The sequence below is a fragment of the Lissotriton helveticus genome, chromosome 10, assembly GCF_964261635.1.
Source record: "Lissotriton helveticus chromosome 10, aLisHel1.1, whole genome shotgun sequence".
NCBI lineage: Eukaryota > Metazoa > Chordata > Amphibia > Caudata > Salamandridae > Lissotriton > Lissotriton helveticus.
The window spans coordinates 591,721,792-591,734,483 of NC_136071.1; the positions used below are offsets into that span (position 1 = coordinate 591,721,792).

The following is a 12,692-nucleotide window of genomic DNA, read 5'->3' on the forward strand; positions in this document are numbered from 1 at the left end:
AAACTTGCATTCAGATAATAAGGTTTTAGAGTGTGCACATAAAAGCAGCCAACGCTCAGTGTTTCTGCCCGGTCTCGAACCGGGGACCTTTCGCGTGTTAGGCGAACGTGATGACCACTACACTACAGAAACAACCTTGCTGCTTGCTACTGTTAAAGCAAAGTTCCTCTCAAGGCTTCACCCTACTTCTATTCTGCTGTATCAGCAGCGGCTCAGAATGTGCAGAACAAGTGTGAAAACCTCAGAGATATCATCCAACATGCTTGCAATTAGACGTATTCAAAATGTACTTGTGCAGGCATCGACAGACAAATATCTGATGCCTAAATGTCTGCGAGTACAGCTTGGGAAAGCATCACCTGGGACACACTGAGACTAAGCAGGTAGGCAGAAAAAGCACGGTGATCCATTTTTCTTCTGAGGTTAGGAATATGTTGCGCAACAATGCACCGAGTATTACTAGAAATAGTCAGGCATAGTGCATTTTTAGTACGATTTGTATGTTTAGCTCTAAAAAGGGCTCGTCCGGGATTTGAACCCGGGACCTCTCGCACCCTAAGCGAGAATCATACCCCTAGACCAACGAGCCACGCAAGAGTCACCTCTGACATGGCTCCAGGGGTTAGTGGCAGCTAGTCGGTGAATGCTTCACCCAAAGCAAGCAACTGCACATGTTGCTCTCTTCTGCAATATGATTGCTGTCTTTTCCATGGCCGTCATCAAACAAGAAATTAAAAAGCCTCTGTCCTTCAGACAGTTTGTTTTCTCTAAGTGTCTGCTTGCGGTGAGGACAAGAAAAGCATTTCTGCTCTCATTCCTTGCTTTCATGAAGTAGGCCCACCCTTCAGAGCAAAGGGCGAGCAAGCGAATGGTGCAAGCTATCGTCACTTCTCTTTTCGAGCTGTCACTGAGATCCCTGGAGCACACTACGTCAGGTTGGTGAGGGATAGACAGCCTCTATTATCTCAGCTTTCCTATAAAGTCAGCCAGTAAAGGCAAACACTGTTAAAAACAGCAAAACGCTGTTTCTGCCCGGTCTCGAACCAGGGACCTTTCGCGTGTAAGGCGAACGTGATAACCACTACACTACAGAAACAGACACTAACTCAGGAATCTTGTTGGCATGTATTGGGCTGGAATGCACAGACTAAGGGCCAATGTCCTTGAAGCTCAAAGTTGGGCTCTCCTTACCCGGTCTCTATTTCTTTGGAAGACAGGAATGAGGACCACTTTTATTCCAAGAGGCGATTTTGAAACCATATCCTGAAATTACACTAGAAAAACACTATGCATGTAATGTTCCTACCATGCTGGTCTGGCCCAGAAAAGCAGTTGCAAAGAAGTCCTGCACTCCTTTATCCCGCCACAAGTGGAAAATAGCGTGCAGGGTAAGGAACTTTCTCGACATACACAGCGTCTTATAGCATTGAAAAGAAGAAATGCTCCTATATTACAAGCATCCTGAAAATGTCCACAGCATGGGCTCGTCCGGGATTTGAACCCAGGACCTCTCGCACCCGAAGCGAGAATCATACCCCTAGACCAACGAGCCTGAGTGGCCAGGAGACATTTTGAACAATTTCTGAAGCGTCTTTCAGAAAAAAAGCAGGGCTATTTGGCTAGTCTCCCTCTAAGTGAGCCTCACAACGTCATGTTTTCTCTCAAGTTGTTGTTTTTTCACTCTAGCAAGAAAGGGGGCAGCCAATCTCCTATCAGCCAGTGAGCAGAAAAAAGGCACAGATGAGAACAGCAAGCACTTTCTGGCAATTGTTCTCCTCTGCAAGTCCTGGACCCTTGCCCCATAGACTTCCACACCAGAAGCAATGAAGGGCCCACCATTTCCTGCGCCTGAGAAAGAGGGGTTTGATATTTGGATTCAAACGCGCTCGATCAGGCTCGATCAGGCGAGATTTATATGAGTGGCTCACAGGCCTGAAACACTCACCTGGGAGACCCAGAGTGGCTGACTTCTCAGTATAGCCATTGTTGGGCGAGTCACCTCCTTTCCTCCTGCCTCAATCTAGAATTGGCTGCAAATCATAAGAGAGAGTGCAATGCCCGTGTGCAGTGCCTACTCCCAGCTACCTCTCTGTCTTCCTTATGTAAATTAGAATTTGCAAGGGGGGACCAATGGCATTCTGCTCCTCCCACATAACCAGGAAGCCCTGTTGAACATGTCTGCCTGTGTTTTTGCAGGGACAGTGCCTTCTCTGCCCAAAAGGTGGCAGGAGAGCCTCACAACAAATGATGGGATCAACTGCTTAGTTAGAAACCCAGCATGGCAGTTACTGTGATGGAGTGCAAATTTAATGGAAGGTGTGCCTGAGGTGTCATTTCCAGAAATCCATGGAATTGTGATTGAGGGCCCAGCCTGATTGTTGGTGGATTTCTCTTCACATGCTACAGGTTCCTGCAAAGATTGTGGTGTTTGCCGGGAACGCACTGCAAAAAACAGGAAGATTCACGGGTGTAAAAGGGACCTGTCAGAATTGGGATTTGAACCCACGCCTCCATGAGGAGACCAGAAGGCTCAGCTACACTGAAGATCAAGCTCTCTTGAGTCTGGCACCTTAGACCACTCGGCCATCCTGACGGCTCATGAGGGGGGCTTAGGTCTAACTCTTCTATCTGCACCTGCCAATGTTTCCACTTACAACCTTCACAGCAATGTCACAGGTGTAAAGGCCCCAACAATACAACATAGCTTAAACAAAATAAAAATAGGCACAAGAACGACCCCCAGATGACGGATGCAGATAACTTTGTTTCGTCTTGCAAAGGTAAAGAAAGTTTCCCACGGCTCACTGTTTTCAAAGACCACCTCTTCTTAAACTTGCATTCAGATAATAAGGTTTTAGAGTGTGCACATAAAAGCAGCCAACGCTCAGTGTTTCTGCCCGGTCTCGAACCGGGGACCTTTCGCGTGTTAGGCGAACGTGATGACCACTACACTACAGAAACGACCTTGCTGCTTGCTACTGTTAAAGCAAAGTTCCTCTCAAGGCTTCACCCTACTTCTATTCTGCTGTATCAGCAGCGGCTCAGAATGTGCAGAACAAGTGTGAAAACCTCAGAGATATCATCCAACATGCTTGCAATTAGACGTATTCAAAATTTACTTGTGCAGGCATCGACAGACAAATATCTGATGCCTAAATGTCTGCGAGTACAGCTTGGGAAAGCATCACCTGGGACACACTGAGACTAAGCAGGTAGGCAGAAAAAGCACGGTGATCCATTTTTCTTCTGAGGTTAGGAATATGTTGCGCAACAATGCACCGAGTATTACTAGAAATAGTCAGGCATAGTGCATTTTTAGTACAATTTGTATGTTTAGCTCTAAAAAGGGCTCGTCCGGGATTTGAACCCGGGACCTCTCGCACCCTAAGCGAGAATCATACCCCTAGACCAACGAGCCACGCAAGAGTCACCTCTGACATGGCTCCAGGGGTTAGTGGCAGCTAGTCCGTGAATGCTTCACCCAAAGCAAGCAACTGCACATGTTGCTCTCTTCTGCAATATGATTGCTGTCTTTTCCATGGCCGTCATCAAACAAGAAATTAAAAAGCCTCTGTCCTTCAGACAGTTTGTTTTCTCTAAGTGTCTGCTTGCGGTGAGGACAAGAAAAGCATTTCTGCTCTCATTCCTTGCTTTCATGAAGTAGGCCCACCCTTCAGAGCAAAGGGCGAGCAAGCGAATGGCGCAAGCTATCGTCACTTCTCTTTTCGAGCTGTCACTGAGATCCCTGGAGCACACTACGTCAGGTTGGTGAGGGATAGACAGCCTCTATTATCTCAGCTTTCCTATAAAGTCAGCCAGTAAAGGCAAACACTGTTAAAAACAGCAAAACGCTGTTTCTGCCCGGTCTCGAACCAGGGACCTTTCGCGTGTAAGGCGAACGTGATAACCACTACACTACAGAAACAGACACTAACTCAGGAATCTTGTTGGCATGTATTGGGCTGGAATGCACAGACTAAGGGCCAATGTCCTTGAAGCTCAAAGTTGGGCTCTCCTTACCCGGTCTCTATTTCTTTGGAAGACAGGAATGAGGACCACTTTTATTCCAAGAGGCGATTTTGAAACCATATCCTGAAATTACACTAGAAAAACACTATGCATGTAATGTTCCTACCATGCTGGTCTGGCCCAGAAAAGCAGTTGCAAAGAAGTCCTGCACTCCTTTATCCCGCCACAAGTGGAAAATAGCGTGCAGGGTAAGGAACTTTCTCGACATACACAGCGTCTTATAGCATTGAAAAGAAGAAATGCTCCTATATTACAAGCATCCTGAAAATGTCCACAGCATGGGCTCGTCCGGGATTTGAACCCGGGACCTCTCGCACCCGAAGCGAGAATCATACCCCTAGACCAACAAGCCTGAGTGGCCAGGAGACATTTTGAACAATTTCTGAAGCGTCTTTCAGAAAAAAAGCAGGGCTATTTGGCTAGTCTCCCTCTAAGTGAGCCTCAAAACGTCATGTTTTCTCTCAAGTTGTTGTTTTTTCACTCTAGCAAGAAAGGGGGCAGCCAATCTCCTATCAGCCAGTGAGCAGAAAAAAGGCACAGATGAGAACAGCAAGCACTTTCTGGCAATTGTTCTCCTCTGCAAGTCCTGGACCCTTGCCCCATAGACTTCCACACCAGAAGCAATGAAGGGCCCACCATTTCCTGCGCCTGAGAAAGAGGGGTTTGATATTTGGATTCAAACGCGCTCGCTCAGCGCTCGATCAGGCTCGATCAGGCGAGATTTATATGAGTGGCTCACAGGCCTGAAACACTCACCTGGGAGACCCAGAGTGGCTGACTTCTCAGTATAGCCATTGTTGGGCGAGTCACCTCCTTTCCTCCTGCCTCAATCTAGAATTGGCTGCAAATCATAAGAGAGAGTGCAATGCCCGTGTGCAGTGCCTACTCCCAGCTACCTCTCTGTCTTCCTTATGTAAATTAGAATTTGCAAGGGGGGACCAATGGCATTCTGCTCCTCCCACATAACCAGGAAGCCCTGTTGAACATGTCTGCCTGTGTTTTTGCAGGGACAGTGCCTTCTCTGCCCAAAAGGTGGCAGGAGAGCCTCACAACAAATGATGGGATCAACTGCTTAGTTAGAAACCCAGCATGGCAGTTACTGTGATGGAGTGCAAATTTAATGGAAGGTGTGCCTGAGGTGTCATTTCCAGAAATCCATGGAATTGTGATTGAGGGCCCAGCCTGATTGTTGGTGGATTTCTCTTCACATGCTACAGGTTCCTGCAAAGATTGTGGTGTTTGCCGGGAACGCACTGCAAAAAACAGGAAGATTCACGGGTGTAAAAGGGACCTGTCAGAATTGGGATTTGAACCCACGCCTCCATGAGGAGACCAGAAGGCTCAGCTACACTGAAGATCAAGCTCTCTTGAGTCTGGCACCTTAGACCACTCGGCCATCCTGACGGCTCATGAGGGGGGCTTAGGTCTAACTCTTCTATCTGCACCTGCCAATGTTTCCACTTACAACCTTCACAGCAATGTCACAGGTGTAAAGGCCCCAACAATACAACATAGCTTAAATAAAATAAAAATAGGCACAAGAACGACCCCCAGATGACGGATGCAGATAACTTTGTTTCGTCTTGCAAAGGTAAAGAAAGTTTCCCACGGCTCACTGTGTTCAAAGACCACCTCTTCTTAAACTTGCATTCAGATAATAAGGTTTTAGAGTGTGCACATAAAAGCAGCCAACGCTCAGTGTTTCTGCCCGGTCTCAAACCGGGGACCTTTCGCGTGTTAGGCGAACGTGATGACCACTACACTACAGAAACAACCTTGCTGCTTGCTACTGTTAAAGCAAAGTTCCTCTCAAGGCTTCACCCTACTTCTATTCTGCTGTATCAGCAGCGGCTCAGAATGTGCAGAACAAGTGTGAAAACCTCAGAGATATCATCCAACATGCTTGCAATTAGACGTATTCAAAATGTACTTGTGCAGGCATCGACAGACAAATATCTGATGCCTAAATGTCTGCGAGTACAGCTTGGGAAAGCATCACCTGGGACACACTGAGACTAAGCAGGTAGGCAGAAAAAGCACGGTGATCCATTTTTCTTCTGAGGTTAGGAATATGTTGCGCAACAATGCACCGAGTATTACTAGAAATAGTCAGGCATAGTGCATTTTTAGTACGATTTGTATGTTTAGCTCTAAAAAGGGCTCGTCCGGGATTTGAACCCGGGACCTCTCGCACCCTAAGCGAGAATCATACCCCTAGACCAACGAGCCACGCAAGAGTCACCTCTGACATGGCTCCAGGGGTTAGTGGCAGCTAGTCGGTGAATGCTTCACCCAAAGCAAGCAACTGCACATGTTGCTCTCTTCTGCAATATGATTGCTGTCTTTTCCATGGCCGTCATCAAACAAGAAATTAAAAAGCCTCTGTCCTTCAGACAGTTTGTTTTCTCTAAGTGTCTGCTTGCGGTGAGGACAAGAAAAGCATTTCTGCTCTCATTCCTTGCTTTCATGAAGTAGGCCCACCCTTCAGAGCAAAGGGCGAGCAAGCGAATGGCGCAAGCTATCGTCACTTCTCTTTTCGAGCTGTCACTGAGATCCCTGGAGCACACTACGTCAGGTTGGTGAGGGATAGACAGCCTCTATTATCTCAGCTTTCCTATAAAGTCAGCCAGTAAAGGCAAACACTGTTAAAAACAGCAAAACGCTGTTTCTGCCCGGTCTCGAACCAGGGACCTTTCGCGTGTAAGGCGAACGTGATAACCACTACACTACAGAAACAGACACTAACTCAGGAATCTTGTTGGCATGTATTGGGCTGGAATGCACAGACTAAGGGCCAATGTCCTTGAAGCTCAAAGTTGGGCTCTCCTTACCCGGTCTCTATTTCTTTGGAAGACAGGAATGAGGACCACTTTTATTCCAAGAGGCGATTTTGAAACCATATCCTGAAATTACACTAGAAAAACACTATGCATGTAATGTTCCTACCATGCTGGTCTGGCCCAGAAAAGCAGTTGCAAAGAAGTCCTGCACTCCTTTATCCCGCCACAAGTGGAAAATAGCGTGCAGGGTAAGGAACTTTCTCGACATACACAGCGTCTTATAGCATTGAAAAGAAGAAATGCTCCTATATTACAAGCATCCTGAAAATGTCCACAGCATGGGCTCGTCCGGGATTTGAACCCAGGACCTCTCGCACCCGAAGCGAGAATCATACCCCTAGACCAACGAGCCTGAGTGGCCAGGAGACATTTTGAACAATTTCTGAAGCGTCTTTCAGAAAAAAAGCAGGGCTATTTGGCTAGTCTCCCTCTAAGTGAGCCTCAAAACGTCATGTTTTCTCTCAAGTTGTTGTTTTTTCACTCTAGCAAGAAAGGGGGCAGCCAATCTCCTATCAGCCAGTGAGCAGAAAAAAGGCACAGATGAGAACAGCAAGCACTTTCTGGCAATTGTTCTCCTCTGCAAGTCCTGGACCCTTGCCCCATAGACTTCCACACCAGAAGCAATGAAGGGCCCACCATTTCCTGCGCCTGAGAAAGAGGGGTTTGATATTTGGATTCAAACGCGCTCGATCAGGCTCGATCAGGCGAGATTTATATGAGTGGCTCACAGGCCTGAAACACTCACCTGGGAGACCCAGAGTGGCTGACTTCTCAGTATAGCCATTGTTGGGCGAGTCACCTCCTTTCCTCCTGCCTCAATCTAGAATTGGCTGCAAATCATAAGAGAGAGTGCAATGCCCGTGTGCAGTGCCTACTCCCAGCTACCTCTCTGTCTTCCTTATGTAAATTAGAATTTGCAAGGGGGGACCAATGGCATTCTGCTCCTCCCACATAACCAGGAAGCCCTGTTGAACATGTCTGCCTGTGTTTTTGCAGGGACAGTGCCTTCTCTGCCCAAAAGGTGGCAGGAGAGCCTCACAACAAATGATGGGATCAACTGCTTAGTTAGAAACCCAGCATGGCAGTTACTGTGATGGAGTGCAAATTTAATGGAAGGTGTGCCTGAGGTGTCATTTCCAGAAATCCATGGAATTGTGATTGAGGGCCCAGCCTGATTGTTGGTGGATTTCTCTTCACATGCTACAGGTTCCTGCAAAGATTGTGGTGTTTGCCGGGAACGCACTGCAAAAAACAGGAAGATTCACGGGTGTAAAAGAGACCTGTCAGAATTGGGATTTGAACCCACGCCTCCATGAGGAGACCAGAAGGCTCAGCTACACTGAAGATCAAGCTCTCTTGAGTCTGGCACCTTAGACCACTCGGCCATCCTGACGGCTCATGAGGGGGGCTTAGGTCTAACTCTTCTATCTGCACCTGCCAATGTTTCCACTTACAACCTTCACAGCAATGTCACAGGTGTAAAGGCCCCAACAATACAACATAGCTTAAACAAAATAAAAATAGGCACAAGAACGACCCCCAGATGACGGATGCAGATAACTTTGTTTCGTCTTGCAAAGGTAAAGAAAGTTTCCCACGGCTCACTGTTTTCAAAGACCACCTCTTCTTAAACTTGCATTCAGATAATAAGGTTTTAGAGTGTGCACATAAAAGCAGCCAACGCTCAGTGTTTCTGCCCGGTCTCGAACCGGGGACCTTTCGCGTGTTAGGCGAACGTGATGACCACTACACTACAGAAACGACCTTGCTGCTTGCTACTGTTAAAGCAAAGTTCCTCTCAAGGCTTCACCCTACTTCTATTCTGCTGTATCAGCAGCGGCTCAGAATGTGCAGAACAAGTGTGAAAACCTCAGAGATATCATCCAACATGCTTGCAATTAGACGTATTCAAAATTTACTTGTGCAGGCATCGACAGACAAATATCTGATGCCTAAATGTCTGCGAGTACAGCTTGGGAAAGCATCACCTGGGACACACTGAGACTAAGCAGGTAGGCAGAAAAAGCACGGTGATCCATTTTTCTTCTGAGGTTAGGAATATGTTGCGCAACAATGCACCGAGTATTACTAGAAATAGTCAGGCATAGTGCAGTTTTTAGTACAATTTGTATGTTTAGCTCTAAAAAGGGCTCGTCCGGGATTTGAACCCGGGACCTCTCGCACCCTAAGCGAGAATCATACCCCTAGACCAACGAGCCACGCAAGAGTCACCTCTGACATGGCTCCAGGGGTTAGTGGCAGCTAGTCGGTGAATGCTTCACCCAAAGCAAGCAACTGCACATGTTGCTCTCTTCTGCAATATGATTGCTGTCTTTTCCATGGCCGTCATCAAACAAGAAATTAAAAAGCCTCTGTCCTTCAGACAGTTTGTTTTCTCTAAGTGTCTGCTTGCGGTGAGGACAAGAAAAGCATTTCTGCTCTCATTCCTTGCTTTCATGAAGTAGGCCCACCCTTCAGAGCAAAGGGCGAGCAAGCGAATGGCGCAAGCTATCGTCACTTCTCTTTTCGAGCTGTCACTGAGATCCCTGGAGCACACTACGTCAGGTTGGTGAGGGATAGACAGCCTCTATTATCTCAGCTTTCCTATAAAGTCAGCCAGTAAAGGCAAACACTGTTAAAAACAGCAAAACGCTGTTTCTGCCCGGTCTCGAACCAGGGACCTTTCGCGTGTAAGGCGAACGTGATAACCACTACACTACAGAAACAGACACTAACTCAGGAATCTTGTTGGCATGTATTGGGCTGGAATGCACAGACTAAGGGCCAATGTCCTTGAAGCTCAAAGTTGGGCTCTCCTTACCCGGTCTCTATTTCTTTGGAAGACAGGAATGAGGACCACTTTTATTCCAAGAGGCGATTTTGAAACCATATCCTGAAATTACACTAGAAAAACACTATGCATGTAATGTTCCTACCATGCTGGTCTGGCCCAGAAAAGCAGTTGCAAAGAAGTCCTGCACTCCTTTATCCCGCCACAAGTGGAAAATAGCGTGCAGGGTAAGGAACTTTCTCGACATACACAGCGTCTTATAGCATTGAAAAGAAGAAATGCTCCTATATTACAAGCATCCTGAAAATGTCCACAGCATGGGCTCGTCCGGGATTTGAACCCGGGACCTCTCGCACCCGAAGCGAGAATCATACCCCTAGACCAACAAGCCTGAGTGGCCAGGAGACATTTTGAACAATTTCTGAAGCGTCTTTCAGAAAAAAAGCAGGGCTATTTGGCTAGTCTCCCTCTAAGTGAGCCTCAAAACGTCATGTTTTCTCTCAAGTTGTTGTTTTTTCACTCTAGCAAGAAAGGGGGCAGCCAATCTCCTATCAGCCAGTGAGCAGAAAAAAGGCACAGATGAGAACAGCAAGCACTTTCTGGCAATTGTTCTCCTCTGCAAGTCCTGGACCCTTGCCCCATAGACTTCCACACCAGAAGCAATGAAGGGCCCACCATTTCCTGCGCCTGAGAAAGAGGGGTTTGATATTTGGATTCAAACGCGCTCGCTCAGCGCTCGATCAGGCTCGATCAGGCGAGATTTATATGAGTGGCTCACAGGCCTGAAACACTCACCTGGGAGACCCAGAGTGGCTGACTTCTCAGTATAGCCATTGTTGGGCGAGTCACCTCCTTTCCTCCTGCCTCAATCTAGAATTGGCTGCAAATCATAAGAGAGAGTGCAATGCCCGTGTGCAGTGCCTACTCCCAGCTACCTCTCTGTCTTCCTTATGTAAATTAGAATTTGCAAGGGGGGACCAATGGCATTCTGCTCCTCCCACATAACCAGGAAGCCCTGTTGAACATGTCTGCCTGTGTTTTTGCAGGGACAGTGCCTTCTCTGCCCAAAAGGTGGCAGGAGAGCCTCACAACAAATGATGGGATCAACTGCTTAGTTAGAAACCCAGCATGGCAGTTACTGTGATGGAGTGCAAATTTAATGGAAGGTGTGCCTGAGGTGTCATTTCCAGAAATCCATGGAATTGTGATTGAGGGCCCAGCCTGATTGTTGGTGGATTTCTCTTCACATGCTACAGGTTCCTGCAAAGATTGTGGTGTTTGCCGGGAACGCACTGCAAAAAACAGGAAGATTCACGGGTGTAAAAGGGACCTGTCAGAATTGGGATTTGAACCCACGCCTCCATGAGGAGACCAGAAGGCTCAGCTACACTGAAGATCAAGCTCTCTTGAGTCTGGCACCTTAGACCACTCGGCCATCCTGACGGCTCATGAGGGGGGCTTAGGTCTAACTCTTCTATCTGCACCTGCCAATGTTTCCACTTACAACCTTCACAGCAATGTCACAGGTGTAAAGGCCCCAACAATACAACATAGCTTAAATAAAATAAAAATAGGCACAAGAACGACCCCCAGATGACGGATGCAGATAACTTTGTTTCGTCTTGCAAAGGTAAAGAAAGTTTCCCACGGCTCACTGTGTTCAAAGACCACCTCTTCTTAAACTTGCATTCAGATAATAAGGTTTTAGAGTGTGCACATAAAAGCAGCCAACGCTCAGTGTTTCTGCCCGGTCTCGAACCGGGGACCTTTCGCGTGTTAGGCGAACGTGATGACCACTACACTACAGAAACAACCTTGCTGCTTGCTACTGTTAAAGCAAAGTTCCTCTCAAGGCTTCACCCTACTTCTATTCTGCTGTATCAGCAGCGGCTCAGAATGTGCAGAACAAGTGTGAAAACCTCAGAGATATCATCCAACATGCTTGCAATTAGACGTATTCAAAATGTACTTGTGCAGGCATCGACAGACAAATATCTGATGCCTAAATGTCTGCGAGTACAGCTTGGGAAAGCATCACCTGGGACACACTGAGACTAAGCAGGTAGGCAGAAAAAGCACGGTGATCCATTTTTCTTCTGAGGTTAGGAATATGTTGCGCAACAATGCACCGAGTATTACTAGAAATAGTCAGGCATAGTGCATTTTTAGTACGATTTGTATGTTTAGCTCTAAAAAGGGCTCGTCCGGGATTTGAACCCGGGACCTCTCGCACCCTAAGCGAGAATCATACCCCTAGACCAACGAGCCACGCAAGAGTCACCTCTGACATGGCTCCAGGGGTTAGTGGCAGCTAGTCGGTGAATGCTTCACCCAAAGCAAGCAACTGCACATGTTGCTCTCTTCTGCAATATGATTGCTGTCTTTTCCATGGCCGTCATCAAACAAGAAATTAAAAAGCCTCTGTCCTTCAGACAGTTTGTTTTCTCTAAGTGTCTGCTTGCGGTGAGGACAAGAAAAGCATTTCTGCTCTCATTCCTTGCTTTCATGAAGTAGGCCCACCCTTCAGAGCAAAGGGCGAGCAAGCGAATGGCGCAAGCTATCGTCACTTCTCTTTTCGAGCTGTCACTGAGATCCCTGGAGCACACTACGTCAGGTTGGTGAGGGATAGACAGCCTCTATTATCTCAGCTTTCCTATAAAGTCAGCCAGTAAAGGCAAACACTGTTAAAAACAGCAAAACGCTGTTTCTGCCCGGTCTCGAACCAGGGACCTTTCGCGTGTAAGGCGAACGTGATAACCACTACACTACAGAAACAGACACTAACTCAGGAATCTTGTTGGCATGTATTGGGCTGGAATGCACAGACTAAGGGCCAATGTCCTTGAAGCTCAAAGTTGGGCTCTCCTTACCCGGTCTCTATTTCTTTGGAAGACAGGAATGAGGACCACTTTTATTCCAAGAGGCGATTTTGAAACCATATCCTGAAATTACACTAGAAAAACACTATGCATGTAATGTTCCTACCATGCTGGTCTGGCCCAGAAAAGCAGTTGCAAAGAAGTCCTGCACTC

The 12,692-nt window shown here is 47.1% G+C and overlaps 23 non-coding genes across 23 annotated transcripts; all 23 read right to left on the reverse strand.

The window, feature by feature from the left end:
- Nucleotides 1-59: 59 nt before the first annotated feature.
- Nucleotides 60-132, reverse strand: TRNAV-AAC (transfer RNA valine (anticodon AAC)). Its single transcript has one exon. It is a non-coding gene; the product is annotated as a tRNA-Val (tRNA).
- A 385-nt stretch (nucleotides 133-517) lies between these two features.
- Nucleotides 518-589, reverse strand: TRNAP-AGG (transfer RNA proline (anticodon AGG)). The gene has a single exon. It is a non-coding gene; the product is annotated as a tRNA-Pro (tRNA).
- Nucleotides 590-1,023: 434 nt separating this feature from the next.
- TRNAV-UAC (transfer RNA valine (anticodon UAC)) lies at nucleotides 1,024-1,096 on the reverse strand. The gene has a single exon. It is a non-coding gene; the product is annotated as a tRNA-Val (tRNA).
- A 384-nt stretch (nucleotides 1,097-1,480) lies between these two features.
- TRNAP-CGG (transfer RNA proline (anticodon CGG)) lies at nucleotides 1,481-1,552 on the reverse strand. The gene has a single exon. It is a non-coding gene; the product is annotated as a tRNA-Pro (tRNA).
- Nucleotides 1,553-2,481: 929 nt separating this feature from the next.
- Nucleotides 2,482-2,593, reverse strand: TRNAL-CAA (transfer RNA leucine (anticodon CAA)). Its single transcript has 2 exons — nucleotides 2,556-2,593; nucleotides 2,482-2,527 (listed from the first exon to the last, which is right to left on the reverse strand). It is a non-coding gene; the product is annotated as a tRNA-Leu (tRNA).
- A 295-nt stretch (nucleotides 2,594-2,888) lies between these two features.
- Nucleotides 2,889-2,961, reverse strand: TRNAV-AAC (transfer RNA valine (anticodon AAC)). The gene has a single exon. It is a non-coding gene; the product is annotated as a tRNA-Val (tRNA).
- Nucleotides 2,962-3,346: 385 nt separating this feature from the next.
- On the reverse strand, nucleotides 3,347-3,418 carry TRNAP-AGG (transfer RNA proline (anticodon AGG)). Its single transcript has one exon. It is a non-coding gene; the product is annotated as a tRNA-Pro (tRNA).
- A 434-nt stretch (nucleotides 3,419-3,852) lies between these two features.
- On the reverse strand, nucleotides 3,853-3,925 carry TRNAV-UAC (transfer RNA valine (anticodon UAC)). Its single transcript has one exon. It is a non-coding gene; the product is annotated as a tRNA-Val (tRNA).
- Nucleotides 3,926-4,309: 384 nt separating this feature from the next.
- On the reverse strand, nucleotides 4,310-4,381 carry TRNAP-CGG (transfer RNA proline (anticodon CGG)). Its single transcript has one exon. It is a non-coding gene; the product is annotated as a tRNA-Pro (tRNA).
- A 940-nt stretch (nucleotides 4,382-5,321) lies between these two features.
- On the reverse strand, nucleotides 5,322-5,433 carry TRNAL-CAA (transfer RNA leucine (anticodon CAA)). Its single transcript has 2 exons — nucleotides 5,396-5,433; nucleotides 5,322-5,367 (listed from the first exon to the last, which is right to left on the reverse strand). It is a non-coding gene; the product is annotated as a tRNA-Leu (tRNA).
- A 295-nt stretch (nucleotides 5,434-5,728) lies between these two features.
- On the reverse strand, nucleotides 5,729-5,801 carry TRNAV-AAC (transfer RNA valine (anticodon AAC)). The gene has a single exon. It is a non-coding gene; the product is annotated as a tRNA-Val (tRNA).
- Nucleotides 5,802-6,186: 385 nt separating this feature from the next.
- On the reverse strand, nucleotides 6,187-6,258 carry TRNAP-AGG (transfer RNA proline (anticodon AGG)). The gene has a single exon. It is a non-coding gene; the product is annotated as a tRNA-Pro (tRNA).
- Nucleotides 6,259-6,692: 434 nt separating this feature from the next.
- TRNAV-UAC (transfer RNA valine (anticodon UAC)) lies at nucleotides 6,693-6,765 on the reverse strand. Its single transcript has one exon. It is a non-coding gene; the product is annotated as a tRNA-Val (tRNA).
- A 384-nt stretch (nucleotides 6,766-7,149) lies between these two features.
- On the reverse strand, nucleotides 7,150-7,221 carry TRNAP-CGG (transfer RNA proline (anticodon CGG)). Its single transcript has one exon. It is a non-coding gene; the product is annotated as a tRNA-Pro (tRNA).
- Nucleotides 7,222-8,150: 929 nt separating this feature from the next.
- On the reverse strand, nucleotides 8,151-8,262 carry TRNAL-CAA (transfer RNA leucine (anticodon CAA)). Its single transcript has 2 exons — nucleotides 8,225-8,262; nucleotides 8,151-8,196 (listed from the first exon to the last, which is right to left on the reverse strand). It is a non-coding gene; the product is annotated as a tRNA-Leu (tRNA).
- A 295-nt stretch (nucleotides 8,263-8,557) lies between these two features.
- On the reverse strand, nucleotides 8,558-8,630 carry TRNAV-AAC (transfer RNA valine (anticodon AAC)). The gene has a single exon. It is a non-coding gene; the product is annotated as a tRNA-Val (tRNA).
- A 386-nt stretch (nucleotides 8,631-9,016) lies between these two features.
- TRNAP-AGG (transfer RNA proline (anticodon AGG)) lies at nucleotides 9,017-9,088 on the reverse strand. The gene has a single exon. It is a non-coding gene; the product is annotated as a tRNA-Pro (tRNA).
- A 434-nt stretch (nucleotides 9,089-9,522) lies between these two features.
- TRNAV-UAC (transfer RNA valine (anticodon UAC)) lies at nucleotides 9,523-9,595 on the reverse strand. The gene has a single exon. It is a non-coding gene; the product is annotated as a tRNA-Val (tRNA).
- A 384-nt stretch (nucleotides 9,596-9,979) lies between these two features.
- On the reverse strand, nucleotides 9,980-10,051 carry TRNAP-CGG (transfer RNA proline (anticodon CGG)). The gene has a single exon. It is a non-coding gene; the product is annotated as a tRNA-Pro (tRNA).
- Nucleotides 10,052-10,991: 940 nt separating this feature from the next.
- TRNAL-CAA (transfer RNA leucine (anticodon CAA)) lies at nucleotides 10,992-11,103 on the reverse strand. Its single transcript has 2 exons — nucleotides 11,066-11,103; nucleotides 10,992-11,037 (listed from the first exon to the last, which is right to left on the reverse strand). It is a non-coding gene; the product is annotated as a tRNA-Leu (tRNA).
- A 295-nt stretch (nucleotides 11,104-11,398) lies between these two features.
- TRNAV-AAC (transfer RNA valine (anticodon AAC)) lies at nucleotides 11,399-11,471 on the reverse strand. Its single transcript has one exon. It is a non-coding gene; the product is annotated as a tRNA-Val (tRNA).
- A 385-nt stretch (nucleotides 11,472-11,856) lies between these two features.
- TRNAP-AGG (transfer RNA proline (anticodon AGG)) lies at nucleotides 11,857-11,928 on the reverse strand. The gene has a single exon. It is a non-coding gene; the product is annotated as a tRNA-Pro (tRNA).
- Nucleotides 11,929-12,362: 434 nt separating this feature from the next.
- Nucleotides 12,363-12,435, reverse strand: TRNAV-UAC (transfer RNA valine (anticodon UAC)). Its single transcript has one exon. It is a non-coding gene; the product is annotated as a tRNA-Val (tRNA).
- Between the last annotated feature and the right edge of the window lie 257 nt (nucleotides 12,436-12,692).